The sequence below is a fragment of the Chionomys nivalis genome, chromosome 4, assembly GCF_950005125.1.
Source record: "Chionomys nivalis chromosome 4, mChiNiv1.1, whole genome shotgun sequence".
Lineage (NCBI taxonomy): Eukaryota > Metazoa > Chordata > Mammalia > Rodentia > Cricetidae > Chionomys > Chionomys nivalis.
The window spans coordinates 90025214-90033476 of record NC_080089.1 but is presented as its reverse complement, the minus strand read 5'-3'; the positions used below and the strand labels follow the sequence as shown (position 1 = coordinate 90033476).

The window sequence follows — 8263 nt, the reverse complement described above, 5'->3', positions numbered from 1 at the left end:
CTAGTTCCAGGACAGGCTCCAAAACCACAGAGAAACCCTGTCTCGAAAAACCCAAAAAAAAAAAAAAAGAAAAGAAAAACGCTGTCCTCAGGTGTGTGAAGACTCCACATGATAGGTGAAATAAAAAAGTCAAGGGGGTGGTTTGCTCTGTTGTGGGCAGAAGGTTGTATGCTATATTCAAGTTTTTAATTGTCTAAATCATGCACACACAATAAAAGGATTGAACATTTTCTTAATTCAATAAAAATCTACTCTTCGAATTAGAGAAAATAAGTGGGAATCTTATTCTATAAGAAGTATGTTTCCAAAATTCCCTTTTGTGGTATTGCACCTTATAATCACACTCAACAAATAATAAAATAACATTAAAAGATTTTTTTAATTAGAAGATTTCTATAGGACTTGAAAAGTCTTTTGTCTCTTTTTACATTATTCAAAAAATTGGAAAGAGTAATATTTTGCAATTATGTTCTTTTTAAAACCTCACTGCATGTGTTTTTAAAAAGAAACTGTTCTACAATGTATTTCAAGCTTTAACTTTGTTTTATAAGATTTTTGGCCTGCAAATATTCTTAATATACATAATTCCATAGAGAAATACACAAAGTATTAATTCTATTATTTATCTTCTTCCTCACAGATTTCCAAAGTAAAATGTGCTATGTGTACTTGTTAAAAATAGCCCCTAGCAAGCTTGTAATGTACATTATGGATGATGGTGGCTGACGGGTTAGTCAAGCATGAAAAGAAGCCCATGAGGCAAGAGAGAGGTAAGGAAATGCAAAGGAGAAGTACAGAAGCTGCTCAGCCAGCACACTGTGTCCTCCCTTCCCACAGATGCTCAGGGTGTTATAATGCTTAGAGCTTGAGCCCTGCCCAATAACCTCCTATTCTCCTTGTTTACTGATGGAGAAAGCCAGTCTGCCCAGCATTTACAACACAGAACAACCATGTAAGTAAGCTCTGTGTCTGCCAAGGAAAACGTAAAGGAACTATAATCACCTTTTCTTTCCTATTTCTTTGTAAGAAGCTCACATATGTGCATGTATATATATACACACACACATGCACGTATACACACACATACACACACCCACACACATGCATGTGTACACAAATACACAAGTTGAATTTTTGCATATCATTTACTTATTGTACTTTTCACAAATTTTTAATCATTAACAGGCTTCTGTTACCCTTGCTTCCTTCTTTCCAGTTTTCTCTCCTAACTTCCCAGTATCAAGTAATGCACCAGTTTTTCCGTAGTCCTTATTTCCTAGACTACTGTTCCATTATATTTACTAAATGAGCTTTCTTAGGAGAAATTAAATATATTTCTAAAATGAAAAAATAATGTATCGTATCCTGAATTTGTTTCCAGCAATGTAATTTATGAATTCTTTGTGTGTTAACTCTGCTGTTGTGCTTTACGTAAATGTACATACAATCGTAACTCAAAACATAATAAGTCAAGAAAACAGTGAACACAAAATTTCCTAGAGAATCCAAATTGATTAACTTTGTTTACTGTAATCACAGTTTGAGGGGCTGGAGAGATAGCTCAGTGGTTAAGAGCATTGCCTGTTCTTCCATAGGTCCTGAGTTCAATTCCCAGTAACTACATGGTTGCTCACAACCATCTGTAGTGAGGTCTGGTGGCCTCTTCTGGCCTTCAGGCCTACGTATAGACAGAATATTGTATACATAATAAATATTCTTAAAAAAATCACAGTTTGAGACATGGGCTGCTAAAATGTATAATAAAAGTCTACTTGGTTTAAAAGGACTATGTGCCTAAAGCAATCTCTTAGGCTTTATCTTAGGTCTCTACTGCTGTGATACTCACCATGATCAAGAGCCACTTGGCAAGGAAGGGGTTTATTTCTGTGTCACACTCCATCACCGAAGGAAGTCAAAGCAGGAGCTCAAGGCAGGGACATGGAGGCAGAACCTGAATGGGACATTGGGGAGGAGAGCGGCTTACTGCCTTGCTTCTCCTGTCTCGCTCATCCTGCTTTTTCACATGACTCAGGACTACTTTATCTTTTTACAATAATTATTAATCAAAGAAATATTTCACAGACTTATTTATAAGCCAATCTTGTAGTAATGTTTTACCAATTGGGTTTCTCTCTTCACCTTCCCTCTAGCTCGCATCAAGTTATCAAAAAATTAGCCAGGACAGGCTTCTTCTGTGGACACTGTCTCCTGGATGTGACGGGCTAGACCCTTCTTGCAGTCAGAGCAACAGTGACTGTCTCACTCACAATCCCCTCACCTGAGACTGCAGACGCTCATTCCTTCCTGCACCTTTCAACTTCGTATATCCTGCCTCAGTTATTCACTATCTTGGGAGGTGCTAAAGTGTGCAGGACCTGGTTCACTGGAGAGGCATCCCAATTATGTACCTTTCAAGTGACTCACTCATGCTGGGAGGAGCTTTACTGTGATGCAGCTGTTTGATGAACTTTTGAGAGTAATATTTTACACATGTTCCTGTGAGTAATTCTAATAAACTCATTGGTTCCCAAGATGGAGTTGGATGAAATGTTTTTTTTCACATCCATGCTTTGCCATACAAGCGTGAGTAGGCATTTGTTCACATCTCCACAGTAGAGTTATGTAACATTTGAGGCCTGAGTGGAAAAACTTTGAGAATAGGAGCAGTACCGCCCCAGTTGTGTGTGATAAGACTTAAGGCTCCATCTCTGCCCATGGAGGTTCCATGGAGGCAAGCTGCCTGATCTGTGTCATTCAAGTGATATGGAATGCCAGGCTACTTGCTATATAGTAACAGCGGAATTGCCCCTGCTCTGGGAGATTTCACATGCAGCCGAGGCAGAGGTATCTGCCCAGAGGAAATGTAAGGGTAGAAAGTGTGTGAGGGAAATGCCATTGAGGCCACCTCCCTCTGCTCTGGGTGTTGGTCAGCTGCCCCTACTTGATGAGAAAATAGGCAGTGTGGAAGAGGATTTTAAAAGAAATTATGGCACAAGCTGTGTTGCCCTGTAATGGGTAATAAGATATGTTCCTGAGGTTTGTCTGTCTGTCCAGATAAGCAGGGAACTAACATGAGAAAACCAACACTATAGTTGCATCCTCTGTGTTAACCTCTGACGTGACAGACAAATGGGAAATGTAAAAGGTAAGATAGAGTAAGTGCCTGTCATTTCTCATGGTGGGGAACTGGCAGCTAAGGAACAGAGAAATAAAGATTACCTCTATGTGAAATAGTTCTTCCATGATCCAGACCTTGTAATCTTTGGGAAGAATTGAAGAATAAGGAGGGATAAAATGTGGTGAAAATCAAAACGAAGTGGGCAGACATTGTAGAGGTGATACATGCTGCTCATCTCACTGGACCAGACACAACTGCACTCCCCTGAAGGTGAAGACAGAGGCTGACTAGGGGAACCTCAGGACTCAGGTGGCAATTTGTGAATTTGCTGAGCCCTGTGGTAGGTCATGGGTTTTAGGAGGTAGGAAAGGTGATGGGTAGTTCTTAGTGTCTTAGACTGGAATATTATTCTGGTCCATAAAACACTAAAACAGCCAAAAGGGAAGAGGACAGGGGTGGAGTAATATATATACAGATGTTAAATCCTGTCTCTGTCACTCAACAGCAAATGTGGCAATATTTTCGTCAAGATGAACTTCCTAAGGTGAAAAAAATGACAGAAAGCTAAATGCTGAGCCTCTGACCTTCATTAAGGCGTATACTGAAACTAGGGAAATGGAAGTGGCCTCTACTGTGCTCACAGCTATAGAGATAAGTCTCAGGGACAGAAACCTCTCTAGACACTTCCATAACCAGTTTTTAAGGTTTCTTGCCAGTAAGAACCATTCAATGTTACTAGCGGTCTCATGGTTAATTGTATGCTCATTGATCTCCCACTAATACGTAGTGTTTGTTCTTAGACACATGAGTAGAATGGGTGTGCCTTGGTTTCTAGAGACCCCCATGAGTATTAGTAGCCGTAGGTGCCAGTGATCCCTCTTAACCTGGTAGTAGGTGTCAGTGATCCACAGAGGTAGAGGTAAAAACGACAGTGTTTCCTGTGAGTGGGCAGTTATGGCCCAGCCTCCAACTACACAGTGCACATTTTTCTCTACAAGAAAGTTTGCTAGGCTGAACATTGTTTCCTCAGTCAAATGCCCTGTCACTAGCTCAGTGTTGCAATGCAAACCACTGGAGAACTGGTATGGAGCCCGTCAGACCTTTAAAAGGTGAAGTGGATACAACAAGCAAAATTGAAGCCCCACTCCCCTTTGCTGCTAGGGAGCCCTGTGGGGATGCACAGTGGCCCATTGCAGTATCCTAGGATGAGTGAACAGGATTACAGATGGAAAATAGTTATGGGACACACAAAAAAATTCATCTCATCTACACAGATACACACAACATTGCTGTTTTTAAGACAAAACAGTGATACAGGCAACAAAGTCTTCCCATGCTATATTGGACCTTGCTAATGTATATTGTTAGGTTTCTCCTAAGCCACTGACTCCCAAGACCAACTGACATTTGTTAGAATGGACTGCTGTGAGCCTTTAGTTACCCTCTATAAGAAATATTTAATTTTATAACATTAACCCTAAATAGCTTATGGGTTTATGAAATCATTTGGAAGATGAACAAGAATATCTAAATGGGCAAAAATGTGGAATCTGTCTATGCAATGTGCACAAGTGAGGCATAACTGAAATTCTCACAAGTCCTTTAGCCACCACCACCTATGTATAAATTTTGGGAGACAGAGTGTTGGATGAGAGCCCGCTTGTTTGTACCGGCAGCCTGGCTAGCTTAGACCCGAAATAACCACACAGGAACTGTATTAATTAAATCACTGCTTGGCTGATTAGCTCTAGCTTCTTATTGGCTAACTCTTACATCTTAATTTAACCCATCTCCATTAATCTGTGTATCACTACGCTGCAGTGGCTTACCAACAAAGTTTCAGCACGTCTCTCTCTGGCGGCAGATCCATGGCATTCTCTGACTCCACCGTTCTTTCTCCCAGGATTCAGTCCTGTCATCCCTGCCTACCTAAGTACTGCCATGTCAACAGGACAAGGCAGTTTCTTTATTTATTAATGGTAATCACAGCATACAGAGAGGACTCCAACATCAACAGAGGGCCCTGGGAAGGCTCTAGAAGCAAATCCCAAGCCATGCCACCCCTAATGGATGTCCTGACAGTACATTGAGTGGGGTGGAGAATACTGATTATCAAGTTCATGATAGACAACATGTTACCAAGAAAAATCTACAGTAGCCTATGCTTGTAAATGAAAATTTAAAAAGTGTAAAGTGGTTAAATGCAGAAAGTATCATCGATCATTCATCAAAAATCATTTTTCAAAGTTATAAGGTTAATTAATAAAGTTCGCCTGCCAGGACTGGGCTTCCCATTAGGGGGATTAACCATTACCAATAGCCTAAGTAGATTCAGAATCACCTAGGAGACATACCTCTGGACATATCTCCAAGGACATTTCCATAGATGTTTAACTAAAGTGTGAAGATTCACAGTGAATGTGTGACACCATTATCTGGGCAGTACCTGAATTACATCCAAGGGGGAAGTAAATGGAGCATTCATATCTCTCTCTGTCTGTTTGTCTTCTTTCTGACTGTGGACTCAGTGTAACCAGCATCCCATGCTCCCAGAAGCAGAGTTAGATCACCTTTTTTTGTTATACTTTCCCTGTCATGATGGACTGTCCTCTCAAACTGTGAGCCGAGATGAGCCTTTACTTCCTTTTATAAGTTCTTTCTGTCAGATATTTTTTCACCAAGAAAGAAAAAGCCACAAACAGAACCCCACTGAGATGTCAACTAGGGGAATACTGAGAACTTTCACATATACCTGCTGTTGCCACTGCTGCTAGTAGCATACCAAAATTTGATGATAAACTCCTATTGCTGGACATAAAGAAATTGAGCTGAGATTTGTTGTAGGAGAGCTGCTTGTTAGTTCCTGGCTGCTCAGACCAGAAATAATCACACAGAAACCATATTATTTGCAATACTATTTGGCCAATAACTTAAATATATTTCTGGTTAACTCATATCCTAAAGTAGCCCATCTCCATTAATCTGTGTATCACCATAAGGCTGTGGCTTACCATCTAAAGTTCGGACGTCTGTCTGCTGAGGGGCTACATGGTTTCTCTTTGATGCTGTGTCCTATCTCCCAGCATTCAGTTTAGTTTTCCCTGTTTGGCTCTACTCTACCTTATCTCAGGCCAAGGCAGATTTTTTTATTAACCAATGGTATTCACAGTATACAGAGGGGAATCCCACATCAGGAACTGAGTTAATAAAAACCAAAACCTCCCTTGTGGTTGACTTTCCTAATGTTGGAAGGTGCTGTGAAGACTGTTGGGGGAGAAGTGAAGTCGATATCCTACTCACATATGCCCAACGCATGACTTTTTATTTATTTATTTATTTTTTGAAGAGGTAATCTTTTAATCCAGATTTTCACAAACTCATGGTGCAAAGTGCGTCCCCCAGCTTCCTCTAGAGTTATAAAACTGCTCTTGACTGCTTATTGGCTGCCTGTGAAATTTTTGATTGAAATAACTCAAACGCTTCTACAACACTAATCATATCCACCCATGCTGTTTTGACCGCTGTAGCTGGCCCCGTAACAGCCACTCACTGACTGGCTCTCCAGGCCACTATAAGTGGCCTGGGCAGCTGACACTCCCATGCCCTGCATCACCTGGCTGCTATAAGCCCCGTTGCTAGCCCCTGTTGTTGAATTCAGGAAGAGTTCTATGTATCTGTGCTGCATGTTGGCCCTGTCCTTCGACATAGCTGCTACTGCTTCTTCATGGGTGGCAAACTCAACATCAGCTTCTCCCGTCACTCTTCCATCAGGACCAATCTCAATATGAACTCTTACAGGGTTGAGTGGAGAGAAGAAGTTGTAAATGTCGTTCTCCGTTGCTTTGTAGGGCAGCCCTCTCATGTGGACGCAGTGGCCGGTGGTGCTCTGCATTGTGAACTCGCTGTCTCCGTATCTGTGGTCATACATTCCTGAGAGACAGTAGTTGAGGTCTCTCCCAAACAGGTCAGTGGTGAAGCCATAGCCATCACTGAGGCCACTGTATTCTTCATAGCCCCCATAGCCTTTACTATAAGCACCAGACCTCATCCTATCCAAGCCTGCCTGTTTTACAATGCCAATGTACCTCCGGGCTGTGCCAGGCCGGTCATACGGCCCAGGCCTCTGCACAGACATGAACTCCAGAGGTGGATCCGAGTATGACCTAACTTCTTCCTGACTGCTCTTGAACACCTCAATATACCTGTGCCCTATTCTCTCCTTGTGCTTCCCTAGAGCTTTCTCAGCTAACTCTTGTGAGGCAAACTGAACGAAGGCCTCCCCTGTAATCTTGCCCTCCGGGTCCACAGGTAATGTGATCCCGTTTGGCACGATTTCCAACCCTGAGAAAAACTGAACAATTTCTTCTATTGTGCATCCAAATGGGAGTTCCCGAAGCCTCGCAAAGCCATCATTGGCACTGTCGGCGCTGTTTGGACCACTGTGCTTCAACACCCAATCCATTTCGGTTCTGTGTGACTTGAACACCTCAATATATCGGTGTCACATGCTTTCCCTGTCTTTTTTCAGAGCCAATTTTACATCATCTTCTGACTCAAGTTCAACAAAAGCCTCATCACTCTGCCTGCCTTCTCTAGTATAAACGAAATGAACACCTGCGACCCCATCATAAATTTTGCAGTCGGAGAGGAAGTTTTCTACGTCCTCAATTGAGCAGGACCAGGGTAGGCCACGGAGTTTGACCACATAGCCTTCAACTCCCTCAGGGCCCAGCATCATGGACACTTGACAGGGTTGATGTCACACAAGCTTGGGCAATTTTTGGTAGCTTAAAGAACCACCACAGGTGCCTTCTGTAGTAAACTTATGGAAGGTACAAGTTTTCCACGGAGGAAGGCAGAAGTGACTTCTACTTTCGATAAGCAACGCGGCTTACGAACCCCAACTCCAGGTTTCGATCCTAATACATGAACTGGCTTTGTGGGTGCTTAGCCTGTTTAGACGCTCACCTTCCTGGACATAGATAGAAGACCTTCGTCTTCCCGCAGGGCAGAGAATTTGGACTGCTCTTTAGTATCGAGAAGGAGGGGGAATGGGGTGAGGGGAGGAGAAGAGGAGTGGGGGTAGGGGGAGGGGAGTGGGGGAAGGGGGCAATATTTGGGAGGAGGGGAGGGAAATGGGAAACG

General features: G+C 42.4%; 1 pseudogene; it reads right to left on the bottom strand.

Moving 5' to 3' along the window:
* Positions 1 to 6551: 6551 nt before the first annotated feature.
* On the bottom strand, positions 6552 to 8021 carry LOC130873034 (heterogeneous nuclear ribonucleoprotein F-like; annotated as a pseudogene).
* Between the last annotated feature and the right edge of the window lie 242 nt (positions 8022 to 8263).